The following is a 12,718-nucleotide window of genomic DNA, read 5'->3' on the forward strand; positions in this document are numbered from 1 at the left end:
GGAAAGTGAGATTCATTCTTATGAAGAAGATTAAGAAGGGCCGGGCGCGGTGGCTCACGCCTGTAATCCCAGCACTTTGGGAGGCTGAGGCGGGCGGATCACGAGATCAAGAGATCGAGACCATCCTGGCCAACATGGTGAAACCCCGTCTCTACTAAGAATACAAAAAAATTAGCTGAGTGTGGTGGCATGCACCTTGTAGTCCCAGCTACTAGGGAGACTGAGGCAGGAGAATTGCTTGAACCCGGGAGGCAGAGGTTGCAGTGAGCTGAGGTCGCGCCACTGCACTCCAGCCTGGTGCCTAGTGACGGAGTGAGACTCTGTCTCAAAAAAAAAATAAAAAGAAGATTAAGAAAATTATTATGGGCAAGGAGACACTTGATTTATATGTTGAAGAATGAAATAGACTTAAAAAGTAAATAGTAAAACAAAGAAGGGCAACGTTAGGTACCAAAGGTAAAGTGTAGATAGCTTACGTATCCTGAGACGCATGGGAGATGTTTATCGTTCATTACATCGTTCTTATTCTCTTCACCTGTCTTAAACTTAGAAATTATAATCAATTTCATGTGTTTTATTTATTTAAATTGCCTGGTCACATGAGCCATTAACATATGTGAAAACTTTCTTTTATGTAGCAGAATGCAAGTGTTACCAGAATTCAGGTACTTTTGTAGAAGCATCTTTCTAGTTGAGGCACCTCTTTCTGACCTTTAAGAGGAAATAAATTAAAAAAAAATCAGAGCTTATAAAAAGCTCCAGGGATAATACAGATGGTAGGTTCTGGCTAAAGTCATTACAGTTCTGAGCTGTGTACTGATTCACTCTGAACTACATGTGGTCTCTTCAAAACGCAACTCATTACACCCACAAACCTCTCAAGGGTAAAGAAAAGGTTCACCTTAGGTCCCCTTTGAAATGTACTAAGGGTTTGTGTTTTCAGTTCTTCACTCCAAGGGCAGAGGAATGGTCTCCAGCACTTTCCCACCCAAAGACTGTTATTCGTAAGATGTTTAGAGACTTCCAACAATAAACATGAATTGTGGACCGGCTAGCACATTTACTGCTTCATTTATTTCTCCAGATCTCAAACAGACCTCTAAGGAATAAATGCAGATTTATGTGGAAGTAGTATCAGGGTCCACTTGTAAATCTAAAGGCATTGATATGTGAATACTGAGTTTCATTAGAAAATGCTTACATCTCTCATAGCTGTAATTGGAGAGACATTAAACTTTCATTGCTCTCAATTTCTAGCTGTAGTCACCATCACCTACAAAAATACAATCCTTTCAAAAAAAAAAAGTTTCTATTAATCTAAATTTTAAGACCTCACTGCCCAAAACCTTCTCTCTAAGAGACCTGTGCCTGATGACTGCAAGAGCATCATTCACTTTGAATGAGGCATATTTTCCTTTAAGAAGCAAATGTCAGAGGCATACTCCTTGGAATATTGATTGATCAGCTACTTTCTAATGAGGCAGTTCGCTGAGCGTGTGTTTGCAGGGAGTGAGTGTGGAAAGGTACAGGTGCGTAGTAGGCAGCCTGAGCTGGGGAGGCTGGTGCAGCCTGGCGCCGACTGAGTTCATGGGGACGCTGAAAACGTGAAGATGCCCCAAGGAAGGGTGACAGAATACTCAGAGCAGTTAGCGCTGCAAAATATACATCTCCACTTTCACAACTCTCTCTGGAATCACTTCTAAGTCTTAGGATGCCACTTACAAATGTATCTTTTAATGCTTTTCAATAGTGTGAAACTGGCTAGGTTTTAACTGTATTTGTAGTATCAACCTAAAAAGCCCAACTAAGCCAGAGTTACCTCCTTTGCCCAAGTTCACATTGCACTTTTGGTATAAACATGCAAGGATTCATGGGAATGTTCACTGACCTTCAGAGCTAGAGAACGCAGAGGAGTTTTAAAAGAAGTTGTAATCTTTGTTAATATAATTGAGATGTTTATTTGTAACATTTTCTTACAATTCCTGTTCCTGGCAGTGAGTTGAATATGACCTTATAGAGGCCCATAACCTGCCAAGCGACCGAAACCTCTCCCCACCCCCACCACCGAGCCCCACTTTCTTTCTGTTTGGATAGGCTGCCCTCATGAAGTGTGTTGCTTTACTTTATTTTGAGTTCCTTGGCTGCTGAGGTTTTTATTTGAAAAAGAAACACATCAAAATAAGTCATAATAACAGCAACAGAGTTTTGAGAAAGAATTAGATAATTTCTAAGTGAAGATTCCGGAGACAAGATTTATTTACCGTGGCATTTTAATATGATATTACATGTTTAATTATTTTCAAGTTTTAGGATCATCTTATTCAATACTCTTTCCCATTTTTATTATCGACTTAATATCTTTTTAACGATATTGCCAAACCATGGTAGTTGTCCTACTTAATATAAAAGTCTGTGTCCCTTCTTTTTTTTTTTTTTTTTGGCTCAATCCAATTTACTGTGGTTTCTATAATATAAATTTCTCATAGACATGTAGGAACTTTATCTATTTTTGATTGGCTTTTTTTTATTGCCCTTGCTCTCCAAAGACTTTGCCTGAAGAAAGTTTACAGCTATGAGGAGTTTCATGCTGTAACCCTGACTTACTATTTTATTTTTGGTCAAACTATCCAACCCAAACCTGTCAGCTCCAGGCTGGGTCCCTGTGGTCTATACCACCTCTTCCCTTCTCTGAACTGTAACACTAGAATTGAAGCCCCTGACTTAAGATGTATTTATATTATGGCTAAATTTCCCTGAATTCTTCTCATATGTATAATATTCTTCATCTCTAACAAGTCTGTGATTTAATTGAGCGTGAGCTTTGTTTTTCAGTTTTTTACTTACCTAATCCTGTAAGTTCCTGAATGGCACATAATAAGAGCTCAGTATATATTGGATACTGCTTTAAGGAACAGTGAGGGACATTTCTTTCTGTCATTATTTCAGTTACTTGTTTACTCAGAAGAAATATTTTCTATTCCATTCTCTCTCTAATCATTTAAAGCCAATTTAGATCGTTCTTTAAAATATGTTTTTATTTTAATGATTATTGGATCAAACATTTAGGTAACTTTTTTTTTTTAATAATGGTCACTTTTAGAAGACAAAGTTGTTTTATTCTGCTTCCAAGCCTACTAACTACATTTTGGAGCATTTCAAACAAGAATGTATCTTATAGAAATCATTTATCTATTCATTTTATATTTCTATTCATTTTATATTTTTTATACTGAGTTTTTTACAAAATAGTGAGTGACAAAAAAGTGAATAACATAGATATGTTATAAAATTTATATTCTTTTTATTTTATATCACCTCTAACTCCAAATAATAAGAAATTAAAAGGTTACGCAACATTTACTAGTGAATAGGTCAAACACCATGATCAGTGGAGCAGAAATGCCAACTTCTGTGATTTCTTCTGATTGATAAAAAAGAATGGTCAGAAATTTATTGTGCTCTGAAATAACTTGATTTATCTGCAGAATTATGAGAAATGCATTTTAGTTTCTTCATATATATTTTAAGAGATAAAATATGAATAAATTCTAATTACATCATAGTTATGGTTTAATAATACTGTAATGCTAACTGAAATGGGAGATTAAATTCACTTTGAACATTATGTAGATCAAATTATGGGGAAGCCACAAGTGGGTGTTAGCTGAAAACCCACTTATGTTGGGAGCTCTACCAGATCCATAACATTCTAAGGTCAATCTTGTGAAATGATAAGGAATATATGTATATATATGTCTCTTCCTCCAGTTCCTAACACAAAGCTCCTAAAACTCTTGTAATAGAGGTTCTAGGAGCATATTTTGTTCTGATATTTGGTGTTTGACCTGGTTCTTGGCATAGAGCTCCAAAATCCTTCAGAATTTCCTGGGTGATAAGATCATTTTTGGTTCTAACGAGGTGACTCTTGGTGGGCTCCCAGATGTGGGCTGGTTACCAGAAAGTTCAAACTGTGATTAGAAACTTGGAACTCTGAGCTTCACATTCCATTCTCTGGAAAGGGGAGAGGAGCTGGAGTTAATAATTGGATTATGTCTATGTGATGAAGCCTCCATAAAAAAAATCCCTAACGTATGGGGTTCAGAAAGCTTCTGGACTGTTGAACATATCCCCAGCTGGGAGGGTAGTGCACCCCAACTCCGCAGGGCAGAACCTCCTGCTCTTCTACCCTTCTGGACCTCACCTTAGGTACCTCTTCATCTGTATCCTTAATCAAATCTTTACCTTAAACTAGTAAACGTGAGTGTTTCTCCGAGTTCTATGAGCTGTTCTACAAATGAATGAACCCGAATGGGGTTGTGGGAACCTTTGATTTGTAACTAAGTCAGTTAGAAATTGTGGATAACCTGGGAACCTACTCCCTTTGAATTGGCATCTGAAGTGGGAGCAGTCTTATGGGACTAGGTCCTTAACCTGTGAGGTCTGTGCTAACTCCAGGCAGTACTAGAATTAATTGCATCGTAGGACACCCAGTTGTCTGCAGAAAATTGGAGAATTGTGGTAAAAAACTCCACGCATCTGGTGTCAGAAGTGAAGTATTAACAGTGGTGTCAGTTCACAAAGAAAAACTGTTTTTTCCTCTTGACCTACGAACGAGCACCTTGCTTCATCTCTCACACTCACACCCTAAAGGATAGAGTTCAGGGAGCTTCTGGATCATCGAACACAACCACATGCTGGGGTGTGGCGCACCCCAACTCCACAGGGCATACGCTCCTGTGCTTGGACCCTTCTGGACCTCACTGTGACCTTGGATGAGTCACAGATTCTCTTGAGTCTCAAGTTCTCTGTTTGTAAAGTGATTTGGTGGAATTGATTTCTTTCATAACATGGGTTTCATCGCTGACCTCTCTGAGACGGTGATGAGAACAATGGAAAACATATGTACATACACAGACACTAAAATTCTGCATAGACTGTGTTGGGACTGAAACTGCCTCGACACCAGTTGTTGAACCACAAAAAAGAACCCATGGATCAGATGATTTTTAGAGGCTGGTCAACTCTTAACATCCTATGTCTCTCCGACCATATTTTTGTTTTAATTAAGCTTAAACGGTATACTGAGAGACCAAAAAAACCCGACAAAGGAATATTTATAAGCAATAAGATATTTTAAGTGCAACGCATATCTGGGTATAAGAGTTATCAATTTAGATACTAGATTGTGGTATTTGGATGTGGTAAAAATAATGAATTTGATATGTAGAAATATATCAGCACTAGCAATGTATTTTAACATTAATGTTTTCAATAATAAGATTGCTGTTTATTACAAGATGAATTTATCTTTTAGCAGTACATGTTCTTCACATGTCATTCAAAAGTTCCACATAGAAAATATTCAAAAAGCAGATCAAAACATAGTAACTTTCAAATTAATATGGAGGACCTTAATGATTTGAAATACATATTTTGAAGACAATTTTTAAACAATGAATTTTTATATTTATCATGCAGTTTGTTAAAATTGACATGTTAAAATCGTTACAAGGATTTTACTATTCTGCTTTAACCATAAAATAAACTTTAATATTTCTGTTTGACTAGTTGATTGGCAGTGTATGGTATGAAGCTATTTGCTTGTTAATATTATTGTTATTACTATGATGATGAGGAGGAGAAGGAGGAGGAGGCGGCGGCAGGGCCTTGCTCTGTCGCCAGCACTGCAGTGCATTGATATGACAATGGCTCACTGTGGCCTCGGCCTCTCAGGCTGAAGTAATCCTCCCACCTCATCCTCCTGAAGAGCTGGGACTACGGGCATGTATCACTACACCTGAATAATTTCTAATGTTTGTTTATAGAGATGGGGTCTCCCTGTGTTGTCCCGGCTGCTCTTCAACTTCTGGACCCAAATGGCCCTCCCTTCACAGCTTCCCAAAGTGCTAGGATTATAGATGAGAGTCAGTGTGCCTGGCCTATTTGCTTATTATTAAAGTCATTTAAACCATGAGCTTTTCTGAAAATAGCTGAGAAAAATTAAAGTGCAAATTAACATTATGAACAGTAATGTCAAATTAAATTTTAGAAAAGCATAGTGGAAAATATGACTTGTTTTTCAGAAACAAGATTTTATTAAAGGGGTGGATAGAGAGGAAATGAAAGGAAAGACAAAAGGAACACTGCTTTTCCAGATCAAACAAAAATTGCTTTTTAAAATGTAGTTAAATTTTAGTGATAATAGAATATAGGAAAAATGAAAAGTTTTAGTTCAGGGAAAACTGCTTTAGGTTTGAAAGTATTACAAATCAAACTCAATATTTTAAGATTTATTAGTGTTATATACTATAGTTATCCAATTCCATAATTAAATTAAATGGATAAAATGGATAAAACTAGGATAAAATTATTTGGGGGAATTTTTGTGAGTACCATAAATTTCTTCAGATTATTGATAGATGTGTAGAAAACAGAAAAGAACTGTTCATTTCTTGCATTTTCCAGTAATTCAATGGAAACATTCAGGTTCAAATTGCATAAAGTTAAACAAATACAGTAATTGCTAAGAATTTATAAAACAAAATTAAATAAAAATCTGTTAAACTATTGCCCAGATTTTAATATAAGAATAAGGCATAGTTAAATAATCAAAAATGAAGTAAATAATATTATAATTTCCAAAAATGTTGAATTTTGAGATTACATGTATGTTATACGCCCCCATTTTTCAGATGGGTAAAATGAGGTTCAGAAAGGTTATAGGTAGCTCATGCCAACTCAGTAGGAAGTGTCAGAACACAGCTTGGAACACAAGTTTATTCATTTCAAGCTTCCAAACTCTTTTCCCTATTTTAGCCTTCATGGAAGGTAATGTTTGCTGTCTTTTGTAAAAGCGACCTGGCTTTATCTTTCTCTAGATTGCTTTCACTCATGGATATACACACTCAGAGTTAAGAACAGCCATTTATTATCACTGAATAATTTCACTGAAAGTCCTACTTAAGTAAAAATAACTTGGGATAATAACTTGTTGAAAAAATTAGCTCTGCATGATATATGTAATTTAGTTCTATGAAAAAAGGTTTTAAATACATAAAAGTGATGTGAAGTGTGAATAGTCTTGGAATGTAAGTTCAGCATTTTCTGAGTTCTTGAAAGAAACACATTTTTTAGTTACATAGTAAAGTGAATTCAGCCCAGTTTAAACAGCCAATTCAGATAATTTGGGAACAAATAATAATCCCTTCCTGTCCCTGGATCAGCTCTACTTAGGTCAGTTTCCTCATGACATATGCTTATTTACCGTTCAGAAAGTATTCTATTAACTGAGCTACCAATAAAGAAGATTTCTTTTAGAGTTTGCATTAACTTTAAATATAAAATGTTTTCCTCTTCACAAAATTTGTTTAAAACTGAAGACCTCTAAAATAATAGTGATGAATATCATTTTCTATTTGAAGGTTGGAAAATGTAAAAATTCAGAGTATGTGCAAACAATCATTTTTTGACATTTTTTTTTTTTTTTTGAGATGGAGTCTCGCTCTGTCACCCAGGCTGGAGTGCAGTGGCGCAAACTCAGCTCGCTGAAATCTCCACCTCCCTGGTTCAAGCAATTCCCCTGCCTCAGCCTCCTGGGTAGCTGGGATTACAGGTGCATGCAACCGTGCCTAGCTAATTTTTTTTTTTTTTGTATTTTTAGTATAGATGGGGTTTCACCATGTTGGCCACTCTGGTCTTGAACTCCTAACCTCAGGCAATCCGCCTGCTTCAGCCTCCCAGTGCTGGGATTACAGGCGTCAGTCACTATGCCCGGTCTTTTTGACATGTTTTCTAAGAAGCAGCTCTTCATCTATCTCTCCTTGCGGGGCATGGGTTTACATTGACAGTTACCTGTTCAGCTACACAGGTTGAAGTTCCGTTTGGTCCTGGAATGCCATTCTCCAGATGCACTCACGCAAACTGCCTCCTGCCATGTGCTCTGAGTTCTTTGCCAGATCAGCATTCTGATTTTTTTTTTTTTTTTTGAATATAGGTTTGTTGGGCTTTTTAACTAATAAGTATCTATATTGGTAACCTTAGTTTGTATATTTTTGTTATAAAAAATCATATATTTGGTGACCCAAGGTTTATTCATTTATAAACTCATTAATTTCATCTACCTATGATGTGTAGAATGTTATGTTGTAGCTATTAAGGATATTTAGCTACGTACTTACCTATTTCTTACTAAAAATCATATTTGTATAAAATTTTCTTGTCTGTGAAGAAATTTTATAGGCACGATCTCATTTAAATGCAAAGCTCTTTATTAAAATATTTATCTCTGCTTGTTAGATGAAGATGCAGCGGCTCAGAGAATTAAAGATAGATTACAATGAATTACTTTTCAAAATAGTGACAAGCCTATCTTTTAAAACTCTGGGTGAAGTTCTTCTGTACGTTTTACTGCAGATATTTATTTGGGTGCTGTTAACAAGTATCTGACATTGGCACATAGGCCATCTCTGTTTAGGTTCACAGATATGTATGTTCTGTTTCACTATTTTTACCTGTATACTTTAACCTATTATCAACCAGGTTTTTACTGTTTTCTATTTCTTTAAAGAAATTCTTAATGATAATTATCCTTTCTTAAATCAACAGAACAAACACTTGTACCAAAACTTGAAAATCTGTCCAAGCTGTTTGTAAATATTTTTTGGTTAAATGACTATAAATATCGCATAGCAGTTTCCCCCTGCAATTTGAATTTTGTTGCATAATTTATAGATTCTTACCTTAGTTATTCTATATTTTCTCAAGTTTACTGAGGAGTTAGATCGTATGTTTCTTACTATGCCTAATTTTGAATAACATATCATTTAAGAACTTGAATAAGTTCATAATAATGGTTTGTGAATCTTAAAATTTTTCAAAAACGTATTTCTTGACATTGATCCATCTTAAAATTATTCTTTCCTTTGATTAATTGTTCATTACTTAATAATGTTTCAGTAAGAACACTGCATCTTATAATGATTGTGATCATTACGAAATGTGTATAGATTAGTGAAAATCAAAATAAATATAACAAGTGAAAATATTCATTTCTTCTGTATCATCCAGGTTGGTGTAATTTAAATCTTACTTAAAAAAAAAACAACTAATTCTACCGTACAATTCTGCTAAAATGGTTCTTAACAAATTAAGGACTGTAAAATTTAAATGATGTGTGTGTGTGTGTGTGTGTGTGTGTGTGTGTGTGTGATAGAACTTCAGAATTTAAATGTGATAAATTTTGCATGTTTTCTCTTTGTCTAAAATGTGGACCAATTTTAAACGTTTTTAATGGAAATGCTTAGTGTCTAAATCTGTCTTACCTTTATATAAGGATTATATGGTTACTTATCTTACCCTTCTGCTTCATAAAGATTAAAACATTCAGATAAAATAAGGAAGCTTTGAAATAGGATATTGTCATCAATTATATCAGAACTATTTAATAAATATAATAAAAATACTGAGAATAATATTTTATTCTGAGAGTTCCAACTATTAAACATTCCGGGGGGTAGGGGGTTAGGGAAGGAATAGCATTAGGATAAATATGTAATGTAGATGATGGGTTGATGGGTGCAGCAAACCACCATGGCACATGTATACCTATGTAACAAACCTGCACATTCTGCACATGTATCCCAGAACTTAAAGTATTAACAAAAATTTAAAGAAGTGTTAAAAAAAAATTAAAACATTCCTTTCCAGATGATTTAGTGTTAAAGGTTAAATCAGAGGAACTTTTGATTTTCAAGAATGATATATTCATCACAATTTTTATAGCATTTCCTAATACCACTGAGTAAAATTTTAAGATACATATTTTTAGATGTATATGTATTTTTTAAAATGACTGTAATATAGTAATTTCTATAGATCTGGGAGCTATCAGTCAACCCTTTAATACAAAGTGCGATCTTCTGTCACTGAAGAGACAGCTTCCCCAACTGCACAGACCATGTCAGTTACTTGCAAGAAAACGTCTATCTCTGAATGTATTTCCAGGACTTTAATCTAAATGCAATCTTTAATCTCAGATTTAGTAGGAGAGGAGTTGAGTTTCTTTTGACCTCTGATGAATTCCTTGGCATAGGCTGTGCTGTTGGGAAATTAGTGCTGTTGATAGTTTATTTGCCCAAAACATTGACTCCCCTCTTTCCAGTTTTCTGTGACAAAAACTTCTTTTGTTTTTGGAAGAAAACATCGTTCAAAAAATGTTTTTCAGGTTTGTTTATTTAATTAAAAAAATTTTGTGGGGGCGATGGAGTCTTGCTCTGTTGCCCAGGCTAGAGTGCAGTGGTGTGATCTCAACTCATCGCAGCTTCTGCTTCAAGGTTCAAGCAATTCTTGTGGCTCAGCCTCCCAAATAGCTGGGATTACAGGCCCCCATCACCACATCTGGATAATGTTTGTATTTTTAGTAGATATGAGGTTTCACCATGTTGGCCAGGCTAGTCTTGAACTCCTGGCCTCAGGTGATCCATCCGCCTAGGCCTCCCAAAGTGCTGGGATTATAGGCATGAGCCACCGCACCTGGTGTTTTTCAGGTTTCGTGAACTACTCTGAACCTCTACTTACACTTCTGTACAATGTGACTCAGATTTAGCTTGTATTGATTGCTATATGGGTAGGGAAAATATATATAACGTTCTCTAATATAAGACCTAGTGCATTGTATGTACTCAAATCAGTGACAACTAAAAAAAACAGTAATACTGATTTCATATTGATTGTTGGTCTCTAATAATTCAGAACTGATATTAGCATAAAGTAAAAGAAGTAGGAGAAATGAAATTCTATTAATGAAGAATGAATACATACACTGTATTTAATTGAATGTAAGACACTCTGATACTTGTGCTGTCTTCTAATCTTAACAGGAGGTATCAAGGAAAAGTTTTTACACAACTGCATATGACTTCCACTTGGGACATAGCATTGTATGAAAACATGCATTATAGGATACATTCTGGTTTTAGATGTTATAATATTTGAAAATATCAATGAAAATAAATGACAGTTTTTTTCTGCCATAAAAAGAAAAACAAAACACACTAAACAAAACAGTAAATATACTACCTACATTATGATATACAGAGGTTAAAAATGATTAATACTGGATTTTATTTTGTTTTTAAACATATTTCATTCACATATCTGAGTCCAGTTTTGTTTGGAAAAAACAATGAATTATTTTAGATTTCCAAGTGGTTAATCATGTGTTAAAACAAGGACTGCACAAAACAATATTTCCCGAAGTAAAGATGTTACTTCGTGTTTCCCATAATAATTTTTGTTTGTTTGTTTGAAATGGAGTTTCACTCTTGTCACCCAGGCTGGAGTGCAGTGGCATGATCTCCGGTCACTGCAACCTTCCCTCCTGGATTCAAGTGATTCTCCAGCCTTGGCATCCCAAGTAGCTGGGATTACAGGTGCATGCCACCACGACTGGCTAATTTTTGTATTTTTAGTAGAGACAGGGTTTCACCATGTTGGCCAGTCTGGTCTCAAATTCCTGACCTCAAGTGAGCTGCCCACCTCAGCCTCTCAAAGTGCTAAGATTACAGGTGAGAGCCACCATGCCCTGCCAGTAATTTCTGAGATATTAACAATGTTGGAGTCCTTTAGTGACAACAAAATAAAACTTTAGATTCATAATCTAATCTTAACTATTTTATAAATAGCGTTTTCATTATTCTTTTATTCAGTATATCTTATAAATTCAAAAAATCTTTTTTTTTCTCTTTGTATATAATTAAAAACATCATTTACTGGGGAAGACAGTTTGGCTAGATCCATCAAAATAAGATAGATTTGGTTAGTCCGGTCTGCCCCCATTCAGTTAGTCCAGTCTGCCCCACGCAGAAACCAGTTCATTCGGTTAGTCTGGTCTGCCCCCATTCAGTTAGTCCAGTCTGCCCCATGCAGAAACCAGTTCATTCGATTAGTCCGGTCTACCCCCATTCGGTTAGTCCAGTCTGCCCCATGCGGAAACCAGTTCATTCGATTAGTCCGGTCTACCCCCATTCGGTTAGTCCAGTCTGCCCCATGCGGAAACCAGTTCATTTGGCTAGTCCAGTCTGCCCCATGCAGAAACCAGTTCATTCGGTTAGTCCAGTCTGCCCCCATTCAGTTAGTCCAGTCTGCCCCATGCAGAAACAAGTTCATTCAGTTAGTCCGGTCTGCCCCATGCAGAAACCAGTTCATTCGGTTAGTCTGGTCTGCCCCATGCAGAAACCAGTTCATTCGGTTAGTCCGGTCTGCCCCATGCAGAAACCAGTTCATTCGGTTAGTCCGGTCTGCCCCATGCAGAAACCAGTTCCTTCGGTTAGTCCAGTCTGCCCCATGCAGAAACCAGTTCATTTGGTTAGTCCGGTCTGCCCCATGCAGAAACCGGTTCATTTGGTTAGTCCAGTCTGCCCCATGCAGAAACCAGTTCAGGCACAAAAACTGAAAAACTGTGGCTATTCAGACTGATAATTTTTTGATTTATATCCTTTTTTTTTTCACTTGAAACAGTTTCTCCTTGATCTCCTTTGCTGAAATAATTTACTTTGATAGTTACTATGCTACTGAACTTCCCATGACCTAAAATATTAAAAATGGTTTTTACCGAATAGCATATATAAAAGTTTAATATCTTTTGTACCCGTAATCATTTATCTATTAAGGAAAAAGCCACTTAAATTGGATGAAACATCTAAATAGTGATTTTTATGTC

This window comes from Aotus nancymaae, unplaced genomic scaffold (assembly GCF_030222135.1).
Source record: "Aotus nancymaae isolate 86718 unplaced genomic scaffold, 86718_ANA_hifiasm-v0.15.2.pri h1tg000012l, whole genome shotgun sequence".
Taxonomy (NCBI): Eukaryota; Metazoa; Chordata; class Mammalia; order Primates; family Aotidae; genus Aotus; species Aotus nancymaae.